This window comes from Pygocentrus nattereri, chromosome 13, assembly GCF_015220715.1.
Source record: "Pygocentrus nattereri isolate fPygNat1 chromosome 13, fPygNat1.pri, whole genome shotgun sequence".
Taxonomy (NCBI): domain Eukaryota; kingdom Metazoa; phylum Chordata; class Actinopteri; order Characiformes; family Serrasalmidae; genus Pygocentrus; species Pygocentrus nattereri.
In genome coordinates this window covers 33153325-33174905 of record NC_051223.1, presented here as the reverse complement: position 1 = coordinate 33174905, position 21581 = coordinate 33153325, and the positions used below count along the sequence as shown (strand labels likewise).

Below are 21581 nucleotides of genomic sequence, written 5' to 3'. Positions count from 1 at the left end.
ATATGAATGAAAAGGTCTGTTGCCCTTTACATTGTTTCAAAGTTTCATGATGAAAGGACTAAAAGAATCGGTCCAAAAATGCCAAAATGCCAAAAAGTCTGGTTCCATTGACTTACATTACATTTCCTTCTCCTGTAAAGTTACCTTTTTAGAGATATGAACATGATTTAGATTCTGTATGGAAAAGGCAGCAGAAGCAGTCATATAACTTTTTTTTTTTAATTTATTTTAAAGAACACTTGTATGTCAGTTGCTGAGAATGTTTGTAACTGTTGTTTTATGTTGTAGTGTGACAGTGGAAGAACAGTGACATTTCTGTAAGGCTGCAAAACAAATTGTATTTTTATCGTTATTGTGATGTGTTTCTGAAATAAACATCAGCCAAGGGGCTGCAAAGAAAGAACAGTTCAAATTACTTGGGTCACACAAATTACATGCATGCAGTGCCAACGTGACGTCATCAGATTCATAGGAAGATAGCATATGGAGACCGAGTGCTTCCCTGTGCTGGTCCTGGACCTTGCTGTCCCACCTGGAGAACAAGCCTAGCTCAAAAACTACTTCTTGCCTGTAAAAATGGTTTGCACTTCTGGCACATCTATTCACACCATTCTAATAATAACTCATCACTTATGTTATGTCCATATTGTGCAGCCTGTCATGTAAGTAGTCATTTTCTTCCATTGTGCTACGCTCTCAGGAAAAAGGTATGAAACTGTCACTGGGGCAGGAGCCCTCTTGTCAATGGGGTGGTACCCTCACATGTACATCTCCGTATCTTTAGTCAGGGAACATAACTGAACCATAATCCATTGAAATGATACTTTCTAAGCTGTACTGATTCCACTCACCCTGTCTCGTCCCCAGCCTTTTTATTTTATTGTCCTGTTTTAAAACATTTGGTTATGAAAAGGTACAAATATATACCAGGTAAAACTTACATTAGGTCCACAACTGGACCTTAATAGCACTATTGAACCTTTGAGAGTACATTTATATTGTTTGTAGCCTTCAAATTCAAATAATAATAAAAGACATCCTCTTAAAACACTGCATTTGAGAAAATAATGAAATAAATGTAGATTTTCCTTTTGTTCTGGTACAAAAATAACTTTACTTTAACTTCTATAAAAAAATAAGGAGAAAAGAGCTTTTCCATCAGAGAGAGAGAGAGAGAGAGAGAGAGGGAGAGAGAGATGATAAATTCCTGAGTCAGTCATATTTGTGTGTAATGAATTACACGACTGAGGCTTCCACCTGACTAACATTTTACAGAGGTTGCGCTTCTCTCCACAGCAACCAATTATGCCATCATCCTGGCATTTACCTGGACATAATGATTCACGGCTCAGCCCGCAGCTCTGGCATAACTCACCGACAGCTCGCACGGCGCCCAAAATAAAATATTCATTACTGGCTAACTTCTGTCCAGTAATTAAGACTTTTCTCTCTGTATTGTCCTTTAAATTTCCGACCAGCTGTCCCTATTAGTCACGAGGGACTGCAGTGTAGCCTCCTCTTACTGAATCACCAGAGGTTGGCCCGGATTCATTTGAAGCTAGCACTATTTTAAGGCTCCCTGTTTGTTAGTACAAATGTCATGTAATTTGTAACAGGGAGAAAATATGATGTGCGCTCACTAACTGTTTTGGAAAGAGATGTCACGGTGTACTACAGATGGCTTTTTCCTCATGGATAAAGTTCAATAATATGAGTTAACAGTGAGGAAGAAATGTTTTGTTATTGTTGAAAAAGATCAAGATGATAAATTATAAGTAAATTGAGCTGGGTGTCTAAAGTAGACCAGAAATGGGGTCCTGAAGCCAGAACAAAGACAAAGACAAAAACAAAAAATAAAAATACAGCCAAAGGTGGGGAGACCATGCAGTATAGTCAACAGAGAGGAAAAAAAAGAAAAAAAATAGGTAAAATAATGTGTAGAAATGGCACAAACAAGAAGATATTTATGGCAAGCATTGTGGGGTGGTAGTTAAGACTTCTCCCTGTATTGTTACCTGGGCTGCTGGAAAAAAAGCTGACAGGCAGCAACTACATGAGGATAAAAATGTCTACAGCCCAAGCGGTTTTTGGGCCCCAATAAATCATCTGTCATTTCATCATGCTCCAACATATAATGAGCAATAAAGTTTCCACACACAGGAAGCCAGCCTCAACACATAAAGAGAGCAGGAGCTGGAGAGGTGTTTTGTGGGGGTGGGGGGGGGTGGGTAGAGGAGGTTGATGGCCAAGTGTAGTTTCTTCCTCCTTGGTTCTGCATCCTTTGACTGAAAAGAAAGCTGCTTTCTGATGTCCAGAGTAAACTGCAGAACTGACTGCAGCATAACTGGTCTCAATGAACTCGGGAGTATGATGTGAGGACTATTTTGCGTGTGTGTGTGTGTGTGAACTACCACTTAATCAGGTCTGGCTTAGTGATGTGAACTGTGAACATATACAAATGTAAAAAATAAATACTGGAATATGGGTTTAGAAAAAGGGATTCAATAGGACCAAACCTAAAATCTGGTTTATAAAACTGCTCAATAATAAAGGGAACTATGTTTTTTTCCCCCTAAAATTTCAACACAATTAACTGATCAGGATGTAAATAAAGTCATGCAGAACATGCTGATATGAGAAACTCCCCAAGTAAGAATCGTTCAGTGGTGGTGTGGTGCTCTCTAGGCATCTGAAGAGTTTAAAGCCTTTAAAAGGTTATTTAATAAAATGGTTATGAATGCACTGCTTGATGCCTGGGACAAGGTTCTGCAATTAAAAAAAAGATGGGGGCGGGGGGTGAAACATAGGTTAATTGGTCATTTGAATAGTGAATAAAATGGCTATATTTGCAACCTCTTGTTCCCATCAACACCACTATAAAGAAATCAGAGCTGGCAAGTTACTGTACAAAGAACCACTCATACTAAAACATTCTGAAGGATTCTGCATACATTTCTGACTTTAGTATACATTTAAAAACTAAAACAAATAAATATTTTGGAAAAAAAATCTGCATGTATCCCCTTTAAGATTACCCAAATCACAGAAGCACTGATAATGTAATGTCCTTTTGTAGCATTCCTGTAATTTATCGGTTTTAAGGTTATGTTCTGAGATTAATTCATAAGGTTTTAAACACCTCATAGTTAAAGGTGGTTTATCTTATATGTATTACTTAAAGATGGTTTGTGATGTTTGATTTAAGTAACATGACAAAAAAAAAAATCATATACTTGCTTTTTTGACTGATAACTCTCTGATAAGTCTCTACACATTTTCGCCATATAAACTGATACCAGCTGATATTACTGTTAATTAAAACCCTTAAAATCAGTGTGAGGGACAGAGATTTCATATCAGTCAGGCTCAAGTGTTTAGAGCTTAGAATACTGTTACTCGGTTCAAGGCCTGCGCAACAGAAGATATCAGAGGTATTATTGCTAACCACATATTCTATTAGTATATGAATATGAACACACGACAAAAATGTCTGAGGGCTTCTGTCAATATGTTCCCATTGTCCCTTAGCCGCTTTGTACGGAGCTGTAAATGACCTGTTCCCCCCTGTTCTCTCACTGGAGAATAAAATCATGGGATGAGGAGAAAAGAAGATGAGAGAAAGTTACAGGTGAGAGAGCCGCCCACTGTGTCACACTGACAATAGAGCAGACCCAGCCACTGAACAAAGGGAAGCGCAGAATATGAAATAATAGCCGCAGTCAAAGTGAGCTTTCCTAAATGAAGACAGCGCAGACCCCGTAACAAACTCAGACTCCAGACTGCTCAGGAGGAGAATGACAAATAACTTGCTAATAAATTCTGACCCACATAACATCATTTAGGTGACAGGAAAGTCTGCTCCTGCGGCTGGCTCGACCGACACCTCGTCTCGTTTCTGGGTCACACAATCCCCTTTAAACACACACACACACACACACACACACACCCGAGGGGGGCTAAGGTGGCCTCCTGGGCTGCAAAAGGCCAATGTTTGCTCCCATGAAAGCTGTGCATGGTGTCATTATTCAGCAGTAAAGCTGTTATTCAGACAAGAATTATGTAACACTATAAATTCACTCTCAAAAATCACTGTTTAGACAGAAGCTTCTAAACAAAAGGTTGACAATACTTTGGCAATGATAATGACTTTAGATGCAGCTATTAGTCTTTTACTTTATATATTACATTTTATGTACAGTCCAAATCTAAACCACATGAAGAGAGATTCAAGGATTAAAAAAGATTCTGTATAATTAAATCATTAAGATGTAAACAAAGTAATCCAGAGTGGTTTCAAGTGTAGCGTGCCATTCTAGCAGCAAAAAAAAAAAAAACCTTGTCAGGGGCCAGACTTGTGGGCATGGATATCCAAAGCATTTAATGATTTAAGCTAGCTTAAAGAAATGGGCATGAATTCACTGCCTGATGCCTGAAATATTGTTTTGCAATAGTTTTGAGATACGTTTTCAGCTTAAAACATATTTTTTTTTTAAAATCTATTCATAAAGAAGAAGTATGCAAAGGACGCTGAAAGAAAAAAAAAGTGATTTTACCATCAACATTACATATAAAACCTTAAGACATCTGGTCTCTGGTTTCTGTCACCACCACTGTACAGAAGTTTAAGTCAGATTTATTTCACTGCATTACACCGTTTCACATCAAATCACTCTGAATGACTGTTTAGATCTCTGACATATACAGAAAACTGGTGGAACTGCCTTTCAGTTATATTTTGTTGCCTATAAGTTTCAGGACAGTCATTATCAGTGACAGATGAAATATTTAATCATAAATATATTTTAAGAGTGTATCCTAATAAAGGACAGTGCATACGGCTGTTCTGCTTTGTTATTAAGTTATTATATTGTATTATATATCTGACTGATGTGTTAGCCCTTTAACATTAAGGGCCTATATATGTGTCTGCAATTATACATCTTATTCTACATTATCTGTAGTAAATACAAACTAATAATGTAATAAACAATATAACACATGGTACGATTTTTTACTGAATGATGACCTTGCAATGTAAGCGATTAAACTGATAACATCAGTGGTAAAGTGCTTATGAATGACACTGTCATACAGCTGTAGGGCTGTATTATAATACAATTCATTATATTCTGCTTAGTCATAAACTTGCCTTAAGTTTGGCTGGTTTGTTACACTGATAACATGCGCTACAGCTGCAGAGATGCATTACTGCTTTGTGCACATTACATCACTGTTCTGCGCTGTATAATAAATGCCACTTACGAAGCAAGAAAACATAAACAAGTGCGTGTGGAAGTGGCTGGCGGAGTGGGAGCAGTTGGGCGACCCAGGCAGTAATGACTGTAGGCTGCAGCATGCAGCTGTATGTGCGCTGACCCCGGGTGCGACTGTACTGGCAGCTGCCTGGCAACCGACTGGGCCCCCACATGAGAGCGAGGGCTCCAGTCCATCATGAAGGATGGCTCCTGCACGCACAGGCCGGGGGGAGGCACTTTAAAACACATACCATATGCAGGCAGGATAGACCTCATTTATCAGGGTGGAAATACTATTTTTTGCACCTCGGGCCCCTCCCCTCGTCTCCACTCGCTCCCTCCCGAGCTTCACTCGCCTCCTCACGCCCAGATTTGACAGGTTTCAAGAGGCAGAAATTTCATCTCAAGTGCCGGCCGGGCCCCTGTGTGCTCACACGCCTCTCTCTCTACCTCCCTCCCTCCCTCCTTCCTTTTCTCTCTCTCTCTCTCTCTCTCCCTCTCACCACGTTAGTGAGAGACTCACAGCGACAGGGGAATGCTGAGACGCACCTTCATGTAAATTAAGGTTCACCTGAAGAATAAGAGGAAGAACGGTGAGAGCGTGCCAGTTCTAATGAGGTCTCACAACCAGGGATGGGCCCAGTGATGAGAAGGGGAGGGGAAAAAAAAAAAAAAAGAAAAATACTCCTCAGAAAATCACATCAGTTACCACGCGTGTATGGGGAGATGTCTCCGACAATAGAATCTGGCTAAACCTGACGCTATTTGTTTTGGCATGTCAGAAATAATGTGCCTTGAAAGTCTGCAACAGGCATATGGGCCCGGCCGGCCCATTTGTTATTCCTAATGGTCTAATTGTTCTCCTGGCAGACATAAAAAATTAGGGCCATTTTACGTCATTTACCAAAATTCCTAATTAATTCAAAAAATATTATACCGGGCCTAGTCCATGCAGAAGCACATGTTTGGGAGGGGGGAGGGGGTGTTTCTGAAAAATGCGCCCTTCTCCCAGTGCTCCATTTGTCTGAAGTGCATGGCGTCGGTGGCTTTATCCCAAACAGCAGGAGCTGTAATCTGTGTAAAGTGGCAGGCAGCGCTCCCCAACTCCTATACATCATTGGAGGTGCCCTGTGGTAATAGAACCTCACTGTCTTACACGCTGATTAAGCTAAGCACGACGCAACCCTACTGGGAGATGACAGGACAGAGATTGGGCTTCAGGGCCTATAGCTCAACAACAGTCAACAAAAAGAGTTAAAAAAAAAAAAAAAAAAAAAAAAGGCACCTGAACCAAGAATAGCTGTGCGCTGTGTGTACTGATGCTTATTTGTTATGGTATGTTTCATCTTTTTTAAAAAAAATAAATAAATAATCCTCACTTCAACAAGCAGTTGAGACCAATTTATTTTTAAAAACACCTACTTGCCAGCCAGTTAATGAATACATTTTTCTCTGTCTCTCCTGCTATGCCCTGCAGCTATACCTTTCTCTCTCAGCTTCTCATCCAGTGCCCTAGACCTCCGCACCTCCGTTACGCAACACCCTGCGCTGGAAGGCCTCGTTTACTTTCGCAAAGCAGGACTAGCCTCAAACTTCCACACAGTCCTTACAAAAGTGCTTCCCACCTTGGCCTTCTTCTTTTCTGTTTATTGAGCGATTACACATAGACATGCTCTCTTTTCTCTCAAAACACATACCCAAACAGGCAGGAACAGAGCATCAAACTGTGCCCTCTCGGAACACACACCTCCATCCTCGGACTCCGAAAAATGTATTTAATGCAATTAATAATTGAAGACGTGAGAGCACATGCTTGTCAGGATGATAGATGCATGCTCCGCCAACAATGTGGGAGCAGCGGGAGACGGCGTTTTGACCTTGAGTGGAGCTGTGGTGGAACCGGGCTGTTCCCCTCAGCCCTGCGCGCAGGCCTCTCATCACTAACCGCCCTTATCCCAATTAAAGAACTGTAAAAACATTCAAATTAATGCAGTCTTAACTCCAGGAGCAGGCCCCACTCTCTTAATTAGGGAATAATTATTCACATTTTGATATCCGGGAAAACGATCACACGGAAATTATTTCAGGCACCGTAACAATGGACTGTTGAGAGGGGAAGGGGAAAGGGGGAAAAGAAGAAAAAAAATCTCCACTACGAAAAACTCCATTAGCATAAGGAAGTAATTAACACTTAATTACAGTGGAAGTACCATTACTGTTAATGTTCGATAGCTGCTGCCAATCAAGATAGTTCAGTGGACTGTGGAATATAGTGGAGTCCTTTTGGGGAGGACCAAAACAAATCACCTGGCTTTTTCACTTATTCTCTTCACTCGCAGTCACTGAATCAAATAGCTATGAAAAGCTCTAACTTACAGACACGACTAAAGCAAGATGAATGTTTACAAGAGGAAAAAGTAAGACGTTTCTGAGCCTCATGACTTCTGAAAGCCCGAAAGCATGTGTGTTTTCCCTCTTTCATACCTGAACATAAACCTTTTCACCCCGGCCCCTATTTTACTGTACAGCCCATTTGAAGGACAATTTAGTGAGAGGGCCATATCCTCTGGGTTTGAAGGCTCTCTCTTCTCACCGACAGGGGAAATGGACCCTGCAGAGCAAGAGTGGCCTCTGGACATGCACAAGCTCACTCACACACATACAGCAAAATCTCCCCAACAGCTGGGCTTTGAACTTTTAACCCCTCTACTTTCAGGGTCAACAAATTAGTGCTCTGGCGCGTTGACCCTATGGAACGCAGCATCTTGTCCTCCGAGCGGCCTGTTGACACAAGCCTAGAGCTTTAATAAGGCTATGTCATCCGGCCGCGCAGAAATGTGTCATTGTATCTGAGGTGAGCTAATGCAGAAATAATATTGACATTTGCAGAGAATCAAAACAGGCAGCCTGCTGAGAAATCCAAAATGCATGAGAAGAAAGCACTGTACATCCTCTCTGATCAAGTGGAGGACCATCTGCAGTATGAGTTATGCGCTGTTTAATTAAAAGCCAAATCAAAGTTTATGGGCTACATGATTGAGTGTGTAGGACAGGCTTGGCTTTAGGGCGAAGTCTGACCCTGAAAACTGTCTATGATCTTACCAGAAGGTCAGCTGTTGCATTTCATTTGGTCCTTGACATAGGTCAATTTCTGTATATGTATTGTCAAACATCTGGTGCAACTTGCTTTTTTCTTTCTTGAATTTTTGGAGTAGCAGCTGATTCGTACTGTAAACTTTTAATTAAGTAGTCTTCCTTGGCATTAAAAGTAAATAATGACAGATAGCTTTCTTTCCCAAGCTAATGTTAAAGGCACACATTGAAAATCTTTTGGTCCAAAGATGGTCTGAATGCTGACGAAGTGAGATTTCCACTAGACTTTTGTCAAAATGTTGAAACCAGCCACTTGACCAAGTAAGCCTACCCTGCATCTACACTCTTCGTCCATTTTATCAGATCTGATTCCTCTGTAGGTGCAATTTACAGTTCTACAATGACAGACTGTGGACCATCTGTTTCTTTGCATCCTCTGGTAGCCCCCTTTCACTTTAATCTCCAATGGTCGACGTCCACAGTGTAGGTGTTCTTTGGGTGATGGATCATTTTCTGCACTGCCGTGCCACTGACACTGGTGTTAGGGTGTGTTGCACTAGGTAAGACTGGATCAGACACAGGAGTGCTACTGGAGTTTTTAAACACTGCGTCCACTCAATCTCCACTCTATTAGGCACACCTACCTTGTTGATTCACATTGCAGATGTAAAGTCAGACACAGTAGCTCATCCAGATTGTGCTGGTCATCCTCTAGTCCTTCATCAGTGGTTACAGGGCGCTTAAAAACTCCAGCAGCACTGCTGTGCCTGATCCATTTGTACCAGTGCAACATACACTATCACAATAATACCTGCTCTGTGATGGTCCTGTGGAATCCTTACCATTGAAGAACAGGGGGCTAACAAAGTATGCAGAAAAACAGATGGTCTGTAATTATAGAGCTATAAAGTGCACCTATAAGGATGGCTGTAAGCCTGACAATCACTTTTTTAGCTTTAAAATAAATATTCTTCTATGATGAGACAGAAAATAATGTGACTTGAAAAACACTTACATAGCTGAAGTTTTCCCAAAAGCTCCCAAAACATTATTAACAAGGCACGCCAACGATCTGCGTCATTCAGGCACCTGCACGGTCTCATGTGTTCCTGCTATTCACCACACAAGAAGTGACCAGGAAGTGACGCAAGTAACCTCAGCTGCCCCACACTGAAAACAGTGGGAGTCCGGTTTCTTTATACTGACAACGCACTCCAGCCACTGCATGGATTTGTTTAATTCCATTAGCAGAAAACTTGATTTAATTACATAAGGGATTGATTACATAAAGTATGTATTGGATGGTAACTGTAAATACTAGATTTCCTCTGGAAGAGATTTGGAAATGGTGAAGGTAATGGTCACACACACACACACAGACACACACACACACACACCAAATCACAATGCATCATTCATTTGTATTTATTCCATCAAGTCAGTGCTTTTTAAAAGCTCTTAACTGCTTTATAATTTTCACCAATGACCCAAGACTTGACTTTATGCATATTTGTATTCTAATTTGCTTATTCATTTATTTATGTAAATTACAATGGCTTCGCTCAGCCTCAAAATATATCACAGTTACTAAAATTTAGCTAAATATTAGAGCTTAGGATTACAAGAGGTGCTTGTGATTAAACATTTAAAGATTTGCAAAGACTCAGACGTAGCCACAGGATATATATGGAGATAATCATGCCACTTGTCATTATTTTGCAGTATGCACAGCACAGTATACATTATGCTTGCATTTAAAGTGAAATAAAGTGAAATGCATAGATCCTGGGTCTGTGTCAACAAATGAAAATACAACACTGTTTACAGCGGTCACTGTTATTTTAAAGGGAATGGTCATTACTATGTTGTATCTCTTTATGGAGAGAGCTCTGAAACACTCAGGAAAATAAGCCATCTGGTCCTGGATTCACAAAGCTTCTTAAAGTAAGAGAGCTGCTTCAGCACCAGTTTACCTATTAGTTCATATTTGGCACATGCAGGAGAGACAGGAGGCTACTTAGAACATCCCTGTGATGCTAAATAAAGCCTCAAAACTTCGTCTCTTTTCTTTCCACTTTGTGTAAATGAACTGCGATTCAGAATATGAGCACTGCAGCTGAGTTCTCAATGGCGGACCAGTCAACGGTAATTAATAGGACAGAAGGAGTCCAATTTGCAATTGTTAACTGTGGAATTGGACCTTTCACACAAATACAAGTGAAACCAAATGAATTGGCTATTATGTGATTATGAGCGACATTCTTTAGCCGCAAGACAGAAGACATTAACCATATTAGTATAATTCAGAGTCTACATTCGGTCGATCCCAATGAATCTGTCAAAGAGGAGCTCATTAGAAAATTGATATACTCATACTGTATGCGCTAGTGCTCATTTTAGAGAAAATCTCCATTTCGTCACAAAAATTACAATCAGGGCCGTGAATGTGACAAATCACGGCAGATAAATTGTCTTGGGCTGTACACTACTAGGGCTCTATAATGGTGTAGGGTGTGGAAATCAATTAATGCATTGGGTCTGGCCATAAATTAGAGCACCACCATTGTCAGATGTCTTTATCATAGAGCCACAAGGGGAAAGAGTGGTCTTTAAATTAAGACTCTACTTGTGTTACCTCAGATGTAAGTGGGCCGTAGAGCCTTGCCCATTGAAGCCCAAGGCATAGCCAAATTCATTCTTTGTAACCCACTTAGTTAAATGGTGAAGGCATGTTTGCCATCATAAAAGATATGTAGACTTTCGTTTTTTTCTTCACCAATCAGGCTCTGGCTGGGGCCCACCTTTAAAGTTTGGTTACGTAAAAGAAAATAAATTACCCCCACTCTGTGCTGATAAAATATTACTACAAATTAATCCTCGGAGGCCCCCGTCGTGCTCCCGCTCATTACTTTCAAGTGCAGAGGTGTAGCCGCAATTAATACTGCCTTTCATTATGATATGGATATTTCCCTCTTGTCCTTGGGACACCACATCTTACAATTCACTCGTGGAGCTCCTACGCACCCCCCACCACTCCTGCCCCTCCTCCTCATCCACCACCCAGACCCCGGCGCCCCCCACCCCGGGCAGGCAGCTGTTTCATGTTGGTGTGGGTTCAGAGGCTGGAGGTGCCCATGTCTGAGTATGCTAAATGAAAAGTGCTGGAAAGCAGAGGAGGAGACTTTATTGCATTTCATGTTATCAAAGGTGATTTTTGTTCTCTAATGGAAGGCGATGCTGAATCAGACAGCTGCTCTGCAGGAGGAGCCCTCACGCGACTAGCCCCTAAAGAGAGACCAGCTAGTAGCATATATAACCGCATGAGCACCGCCCAGTCATCAGATCTGTCTATTTAACATCATCGTATGCTTTGTTTTCATTGTTCGTTCAAAGTGGCTCATGAAAATGAACAAATGTCTAACCACATTTAAAAAAAAGACACCATATTAAATATTAACATCATGCAGAGAACACATGCTAAGCAAACTGTAGACTGAATGACGAGGCAAAATAAAAGGTGACGCGTAAAAACAAAAGAAAAAAATAGTTAATTTAACAGTCTCACAAATCAATCAAGGGTAGAACTGAAAAGTTATTCTTAGGAGTGCAGAATCAGAATGAAGCAGCTTTGGAATCGCCTGATTTTGACTGGCAATCAGACGAGTTATTTACTTTATTTCAGCCAATTTGCACTGATTTTAAAATACAGGCTCATGGTCATAAAACCACACTGAGTTCATCATAATTTTGTGGTTTAGACATTTAAAGCTTGTTACAATCATTAGTTTATGAACCCCTGTGTAAGCATGTTAACTTAACGTCTACCTCTGAATTCCAGTGGACGAGCCTGTTAAGACTGTTAATGGCTAACGTCATCTGTCAGGTTAGTTGGTAAACAAAGTCAAATTGTTTCATAAGGTACATTTAGAATGGTTCTGCATCATTTACTTCACATCCAAGTCATTTCTCTATTACAAGCAAGCATACATGTGAATTCTCTGTTTTGTATTCCAAGCGCAGTCAAAACTGATCCTTGGAAAGGTGACAAAACTAAAATACATTAGGAAATATAAAAATATTAACAATTAACAAATATCAGCCACTGGTCATCGGCAAATTTTGCAGTAACAAAATTGAAATCGGCCATAAAATTATCCATGCACCCCTGCTTATCCTGTCTTAAATTAAGTGGTTTTTAGTGTCAATTAGCTATTCAACAGATCAGCATCCCAATCCTGGTCTCTGATCTCCCACCTTGTGGACTTTATCTCCAAAACTAATCTAACACACCTGATTCGGGTAATGATGGGCTTCACGGGCATGTGAATACTACAGCCATGTGTGCTGGATCTGAATCCTTCAGGGTTTTAGATTTATATGACCAGTAGGCCTGATCACAGTTACTGCCTGATCACAATCATCTTCCATAGCTGTTAGCTTTACACAGGTCATATGCTTTTGTCACAACAAACAGAACATGGGGCATTTTTTTTATCAGTGCCTTATGAAAACAGTTAAAGTTACAACTTCTGATCTAAGCCACCTTTGGAGGATAGCAGTGAGCAACGTTTGTTTATCTGAGCTTAAGGTGTTTCTGCCGTCAGTTGGGAGCTATAAAGTATTGAAAACTAGGAAAACAGCTAAACATACAAGTTACATTCAATGAACAACAACAACAACAACAACAACAACAACAACAAGAAGAACAACAACAACAACAACAAAAGAAACAAACCGTTAGTCGTACTTATTTACAGTGCAATTAACTGTCAGCTAAAATTTTGTGATCGTGAAAGGCAATGAGGACCCGGACTGGGCAGCCATAGATTGACTCATGCTTATTTGCTTATGTAAAGACACCAAAATAAACAATAAATAAATACTTGAATAAATGATTAAACAAACAACACTTGCGCATTTGCCTGCTGTACGCTCATTTAAAAGTGTGAGTGTGTTAAAGCGGCGGCTGTGAAATGACATCCTGTATTTGTGTATGTAGTTGACGCAGGATGAACAAGCGGAATGTCAGACTCTCACCATGCGTCCAGCCACTTCTTGCCCCATCTCCTATGCGAGCGTGAAGTCCTGCGAAGAGGTGGGAAGAGAGAGAAAGAAAAAGAGAGAGGTAGAGGGAAGGAGGGAGGGAGGAAAGTGAGAAAGTAAAAAAAAAAAAAAAAAAAAAAAGGATCTGCATAAGTGTGAGAGTGAGTGACAGAAGGGGTCAGCCCCTCTCTGTTTAATGACAGTGCCAGTTACACATGCTGGATTGTTTAAATACGACTCGCCAGTTTCAACAATCATCATCTCCCTCACTTTCACCCCTTCATACCCAGCAGCCTGCAAACTGACACATAATTACACACTTACTGATAGTATCGCCGTGCCGATAATTAAAACTGCCACTGGAGGATTGCTATTGCTAGTCTACAGCTGCGGTGCTGTCATGGAGGTGGGACCTCCGGCGGCTCTGACGCTGCTTTAACGCAATTTTAGCGCCGTCTTCCGTCTTAGCGCTCCGTCCGCGGCCTCCCCGCCGGCACGGTAATGGAAAGGTCCCGGCTCTGGCGTTCGCGGTGTCTCGCACAAATGAGGAAAATCTATTAACAATCCAATAAGTGATACACAAACAGCGTCACCTGAGGGGTTAAGCAGCGTGAGCCGTGGCCCCCTGTCCGTCCGCGGATCAATCTGACTCCATTACAGCGCCCCTACCCGATCCGATTTAGCGAGGTGTCACTTTCCAAAAGGCGATTTTAGCACCATTAGGGACATAGCCACCCACATCAGCCTGGAACAAAGAAGCAGAGGAGCCCGGGTGCATATGCACAACTTTTAAACATCTGACTGCCACCCAGAGCCCCACCACCAGCTTTATTTTACAGTGGGATGGGATAAAAGCACACTCAAGCTGACATTTAAACGCAGGCTCAAAAGAGGCGGCCATTCGCCGTGACTGTCGTAGACTCTGACAGACTCAAAGAGAAGCAAGAACGCTAAGCAAAAAGGAACATTTCAATTCAAAAAGTAATTTCCAAGTCATTTCACACATGATGACATACATATTTTCTCTACAGTAGCTTACACATTGATTTTTTTCCTTCAGCTCTTTCTTCTTCGTCAATCTCCTTTATCTTTCTCTCTCACTTGCTGTATCCAATATTGAGAAGGAGAAAGAGCTCTTCTGTGTTGTAACTGAGTAGAACACGCAGCCGACTGTGTGAGCGTAATATCTTGTTTTATCCCAGCTTTTGCGCTGATTTCATAATTGCCTCCTGCAGAAAGTGACTCCCCAGGGGTTGACGGATCGATAAAACGACAACGCAAAAAAGTATTACAGAGAGTACCTTCATGTTTTATCAAAGCGCTCAGTCAAACATAATAGGGGAGTAGAAGAAAAAAAAAAATTACTGCGTAAAAGAAAGAACATGAATAGCAACCTTGGCCTATGTCTTTAAAATTCAGGCCTGGCACATATTGGTCTATAGGCCTCCTACGCTTCAAACTCTGTTTCTAATCGCTGCAAAACAATTAAGCGCAAATCAATTATTTAAAGCATGTAGGAGGGCTCGCTGCATGAGGCCAGTCTTATCTTCAGTCTGGCATGGTGAAGCAGACAGTGGAAAGAAGCAGGGGCTGATGGGAGCTGGTATGAGGTCACGGCTTAGTGTAGCCTGTGCCCGATGGCTTCAGCTGGGAGACGGTGCGAGGCCTGGTCCTTTCCGCGTTCGGCCGAGATCTAAAGAGGCATCGCAGCAGATGAACAGCCACCCGACGTGACTCCTCTCCCTACGCTTTCCCTTTTCATCTCCATACGAACGCCCGTCCTGCTGTGAAAACAAATCACACTCTCTCTTCCACTCTCATCCCTGTGATTTTCCTGCTTTCGCAGAGCCAGCAGATGCCATCGCATCGCTAATCAGGCCTGGGCTATGTACATTCCGGCTTGCTGACCGCACCTGCCCAAAAGAGTCTCTCTGATCAACAATCCAATCCTCCCTTTCGCGTGAGCCTACTGACCTTTCCTGCCATCCGGCTAGCTGAGACACTAACATGCATGCCCCCAATATGCACCCCTCATAACTCGGATCCTGACATCAACGCTTAGCACAAAACAATACAACCCCTGCCTTATGCTTATGCCCTTTGCAGTTTTACATTCCAGGCAAAAGTAAGGAAGACTAAATGAAAAGAAAGGAAAAAGGCAGTGTGAAATATACATGAACCATTTCTGTTCAAGCACCACGAATATCTCCAAAGATGACAAAACGCTACACATAGAGCGGTGTTTAATTCATGTCATGTCTGGCAGGTAAGTGTCACTCATACACAAATAACATGGGTCGTGACACCAAAAGAGGTTCATATAAAAGCATTCCCTGAGGATGCCCCCTATCTAATGACTTTTTAATATCCCTCCCTGAGCTCTAGGCTACAGAGAGGGTTTTGTCACATATCCAAGATATGATTTTTCCCCATTCTCCTCCAGCAGAAACCAAAGCAATTAATTTTGTAACACAAAATTATATAGTACGTAAGGTTGAAGGCAACATTGTATCCAGAAACTAACCCTAAACAAAGGAAACATGACACATAGCAAAATGTATAGTACAGTAGCAACTAGCTGATCAACTGACTGATAACAGCTTTGTTAAGTCTGATTAATTCTTTATTAAGGTCATTTTAGCCCACTTCACTCTGTCAAAGTCCATATAAGAAAGTCTGTCCACTTGAAAGCCATCAACACCCCCAGGCAGTTATTTCCACTCATAAAAGACTAGGCCTGAACAGAGATTGCGCACATTCAGTATTTCCTCAGTTGGGATGTGGTGTGGTGTCTCATCAGTTAATTCACTTTAAATTAGCTCACAGGATTTACATCACGCCCTGCCGTGCTTTTTGATGAAGCTTTTGAATGAGGAAAACTGTAAAAAATGTCAGTTGGGTTTAGTTGGAGATTATGTTCGTACATTTTGGTCATGTTCCGTTGTGAACAATTCATGGCTGTATGTCACATGATGCTTGTCTGGCCATTTATCGGTCAACATTCTTCTGTCCTCAACCTCATTTTTGCTTCTTGGTGACTAATTTGATGTTTAGTGTACAACAATGAAAGGTTATAATAAATCACAGCCAAGAAATCAATCTTGAAAGGCTTGTCTGGACCTAATCTTTCTTCATCACAGTTATGGTGTGGATATTTTCTGGACATACTTATCCTGGAGCGGACAACATTCAGATTCTATAATGCCAAAGAAGCAATGATTCCTTTTAACTTTGTACTGTTCAACTATGTTAAGACTCTGTAAACACTGACGTCCTGCTTATGTTGAATACTTCCATATACTGGCTCTCTCTTTACCAAGTGTAAGACCAATTATTACCCATTTGAATGAAAAGAGAACCACAAGCCCCAAACTAAAAGCCGAATGAATGTTTCAAATATATATTTGAAATCACCAGTAAAATCTGACAAAAACAGTATAAATAGTTTGCAGTGTTTGGTTCAAAGAACTCAAAAACGCATTTATTCAGCTTGTTCTGGTATGCATATAACCCCACAACAAGGGGTAGCTTTTCCTGCTTGTGGCAAGCCATCTTATTGAAGGGTGGGACTCTGTCCTGTCCGTAAACAGATGATATGTTGAGTAGTATGAGCTTTCCTAATAATTTTCCGACCAGTAACCTGCCTCCTTCCTTATAACTTCTCTCATTCTATTTACACCGCAGACATAGAAAAAGACAGAAGTGGACACAAGCTACAATTTGCAGTTGTGCAGCACATTTCAGAAGTTAACAAGCAATTAAAATTTCTGCAGTTTGAATACTACAAATATACATTTAAAAAATTCAATAACAGTCAAGGTAACTTCCATCAGTTCAGCGTGTCTTTATGTGAACACAGTAAAATGAAAGTGATTCAAAGGCTAATATAAATGACCCAAATAAAATTTGTTGTACGTACTTGAAATGTGAATTGAGTGTCTGTATATAAGATATTGCCACAAGATATACTAAATATGAAACAACTGAGGGTTTTGCCAACAGTAATATTTACTTAGATTTCATTTCCACCAACACTAGGCCTTCTTCAGACACAGCTGCTTTTGTGGCCTTGAGGCCTCCGAGAGCCCTCTTCATACCCTGATTCAGGTGGCCCTGCTGTCCATCCAAAGCTCCGCCCAAGCTGTCCACCCTGTCGCACCTTCCACAGCCCAGTAGCATGCTGGGTAATGATGATAAAGTAAACAGCGTGGCCGCTAAACGTGTCTTGGCGCTGAATCGGCTCCTCATTAGAGCGGCAGAGCGCAGGCCCAGCGAGGGCCAGCCCAGGGCCTGCAGGCCTTTCACTCTTGGGTTAGCGCCTCATTTCCCGCTGACGGCTCTTTAGGGCGGCTGCTGATGGCTCCTGGAGGGGCCCAACGTGGACAGGTGTCCTGCCACAGAGAGGGCGCTCCATCGCAGCTGCTACCATCTGGCATGCACTCGCCCGCCATTCAAGCAGCCTGGCAGCACCCCCTGCGTTCCGCCGTCCGTGGAGAAGGCATGTCAAGGGCAGGCGCAGTACAAGCTTACTCACAGGGCAGTGCCGACCCCCCTTGGGAGGGCCTCCTGCCCGGGGTAGAGGGTAATTTAGCTTCCACACCCACCAACCATCCCACCTCCATGGGACTGGCAACAATGAGGCTGGCCAGTGCCAAGAGTGGGCAGTGTCACCCTTCTTTTGTGTGCATGTGTGTGTGCGCATGCATGTGCTGGGAAGGGTTACCTATTCATTAAGATCTGGGCAGCCACATTCATGTTCCAATGTAGTGGAAATAAACAAAAAGGCTTAATTACCTCTGGCCTATAATGCAAGTAGAACTCATGTAGCTCCCTTTGGTGATTTGATTTTGTTGCAGAATATTTACTTACTCTTTTGGGTAATCTGGATGTCTAGAAATGTTCATTTAGCTTGGGCTCTGTACAGCGGAATTCATTCATTCATTCACTCCATCATTCCATCATTCATTCAATTCACCAGACATTTCTTATGTATTAACTTAATACTTCATATTCTGTAACTAATATAAATTATTATACAATTGTTAATTATGTACACTACTGTTCAATAGCCAAAAGTCAAGTTTTTTTTTTCTTTCTAGATATATTTCTGATAGAACAGATAAAAAAAAATAAACCTGTTTGCGTTAAGAAGGGTTAGTCAAAGAAAAACAACTAAAAAATAAGATTTTCCAAAAGATAGTTTATAAAAATAGCAAGATAGAGAAAACAGGACCCCTAAATACTATTTAAGACTTGGTCACCAAATCTTTCCCCATCCAGTAAATCATGGAAACAGTACTTATAGAAAAGCTCCTCTCTTGCTTCAGATCTGACAAAAATCTATTGTCAAGAAATCATTACTGAGAAATTGAGAACTGCAGATCAAAGAAGCTGCCGATGTTCTTAGATCAACAGACCATCCAGACCTCAACATCTCTGAAGATGTTTGCGTTTATTTAAATCATGAGAAGCATAAAAAAAAAATGCAACCAACTTCTAAGACTGAACTCTGAAAGTATGAAAAACCTTCCGTGCAGATTTCTTTGAAAAACTGAAACCATGTCTCCCGAAAAGAATGGGAGCTATGATAAACTGATTTCACAAATAGCTGTTGAGGCTTAATTTTCCTGTTAAATATTTGTATTGTGTGTGTTTTCCTGATGCCGGGAAAACGAATAAGTGTCATCTCGACTCCAAATTAAACAAATGAACAGGTGGTCTCTAACTTTTGCACAGTACTATAGTTTTTTAGTGAAGAACTGAAGTGTAAACAGGCCTTTAGACTTCAAGAAGTAATCATAGGCTACATTAGCCTTCCAGTTTGAAAAGTCTGAATTTGTAAGTCCTTTTTTACTATTAGGCAATCTATGCGAAAACATATGCGATCTACTTGTGCATATACTACACATGTACACCCATTACTATGGGACAATTGCTTTATTCTCTCTCCAGCTCAACAATAAGCTAAGAGATAATGCAAGCGAGTACTTTGCTGTATTGTGAATGAAATCATCCACCCATACGTGGTTGAACAGCAGCGCAATTTATGTGAGCGCACACCTCCCACTCCTTACTTCCCAGCATTTATATTCATAACAGGTTTGCAGAATAGCCTAGAAACAATAGTGGCCATCTCTTCGGCACGAAGCACCCAGCCATTCAGTGTCACTTATGACAGTTCTGATAGACACTTACTATATCAGAGAAATATCTGCGAGCGCTTTCTCCATTTAAAGCATTGATTAAACTTCTATTGCACCGATCACTCTAGCCTAACGTCCTTCGCAGAAAGCACCTGGAGAGGAACGTCTAGCACCCAGGCCCGAGCGAGAGAGGGAGAGAGACGAACAGAAAAAGCTTTAATTGAAGGCTGTGATGTTTGAAGAGTGTCAGGGCTTCCCTCCGAATGATAGATGATTGTACATTGAAGCACTGTCCCCTGCTATCATATTAGAATCACATTAGCCAACAGTGCTCAAAACCCATTTCTGATTTAATTGTGCCATGGCGCTTCTCTGTCTCTCTGAGTGACACCGCAGCAGGTTAATAAAAAATCTCTTATGATTGCTAAGCGCTTTCCTAATGAAGCCTGTGATGCCGGCGTTTCTCAGAGAACGCTTCTGTCAAGATGTCAGCCATTTCTGATGGTGGTTTCAGGCGTGAAGCGGTACGGGAACGGCTCTCCTGATCAGCTGCGTTCACAAATTCCTCATTCTACTCTGCATAGAGCGGTGTAATCTCTCTCCAAATGGAGGGATGTCTCCCGTATTGAAATTGGATTATCAACTCGAACACAATCATTGCTTTCAACGATTATGCGGCTCGCAATAAACAGATGTGAACAATCATACACGAAAATAATTGAGAGCCATAAAACTTAATCCGGGAAAATCAATGGAATATAAAAGCAATGAGATAGGCAGTCTTAGAGAAATCGATCAGTGTTTGTAGCGAGAGGGTAATGTGTTTTCCTGCGAGAGCAGCAGCTAATCAGAGCTGAGAAAGCAGGAGAACAGGAGGAAGACAATGCTGACTGAATAGAAACAGGAGATATGCAAATTCAAATTTCACATTTAAAATGCAGAGAAGTTTTTTTAGGACATATCTGATGCACTTTACATCAGGGATGAGCATTTTTACTATTTTTGCTAAGGTAGCATATGTATTTTTACAGAAACAGTATTCAGATGTCTGAGTGAAGAGGTTTTATATTAATCTGGATAAAATACAAAATGTTGCATGCAGCCAGCAAAAAAAGATGATCCATATCTAATGATTCAGTAGATTTAGTGACATTTGTGTTTCAAGCATGTGTGAATTAAAACCATGAGTATTTCTACAGCAGGGTTGCCAAATATATCCATAAAGGGCCACTGTGGGTGAAGTTTTTTCATTACAAACAAGCTGAAGCACACTTTGTATTACTCATCAGTTGTTTTAAGCTTGAGATCAACTGATTAAACAAGTGGAACCAGAGGTGCTTCTGAGTGGAATGGAAACTTGCAGATACCCTGCAGATAAGACTGGCGAGCTCTGATCTATGGAACAATAACTTGTATGACTTACATTTCATAAATCTGCCCTCTTTTTGTTTGAAATATTTCCATAAATATCTCAATTTTTCACTTTATATGAGATGTTTGGGTTCAGACATTCCCTGTGGTCCTATGTTTCGTGCTCAGTGAAGAACATACAAATGACAAGATACAGCCAATTTTTCTTTTTGTTTATGCCAAACTACATTTATATGCTCAACTGATCTGTCAATGCTCTGTCCACGTGTTCTCATATCGCAGCTGCTGTGCAAGTTTTACAGAACGTTAGCATTAAACTCACTGAGCCTAATGAGATACTGCAGTGATATACAGTCACTGCACAACGTTGAGGTTCCAGTTCTAAATTCTGCACTACTGAGCTTGAGCATGTTATAGCTAACTAAAACTAGGCAGGCTAGAAAAGACAGCGATGAGACTTCTTTAATGCCTAGCTTGATTACACAACTTGAATACCATTTAAAACTATGCAGCCTAAACTGAGACACTGTTTACAAAACCCTGAGCACTAAAGATTCTTATGAGGTTAAATAGGTTTCCTGCCAAAGTTCTGTGAAGCTTCTCCGAACTCACAAGACTTGCTATGAAAGAATGTATTTGTGGGCAGAGCATGGACTTGTCAAATAAGTAAACAAAT

At 41.1% G+C, this 21581-nt stretch overlaps 1 long non-coding RNA gene across 1 annotated transcript in view; it reads right to left on the bottom strand.

Moving 5' to 3' along the window:
• Window positions 1–13276: 13276 nt before the first annotated feature.
• Window positions 13277–21581, bottom strand: part of LOC119265038 — a 91804-nt gene continuing 83499 nt past the window's right edge. The window contains exon 3 of the long non-coding RNA XR_005131365.1: window positions 13277–13433. This is a non-coding gene — a long non-coding RNA (uncharacterized LOC119265038). The remainder of the gene's footprint in view (window positions 13434–21581) is intronic.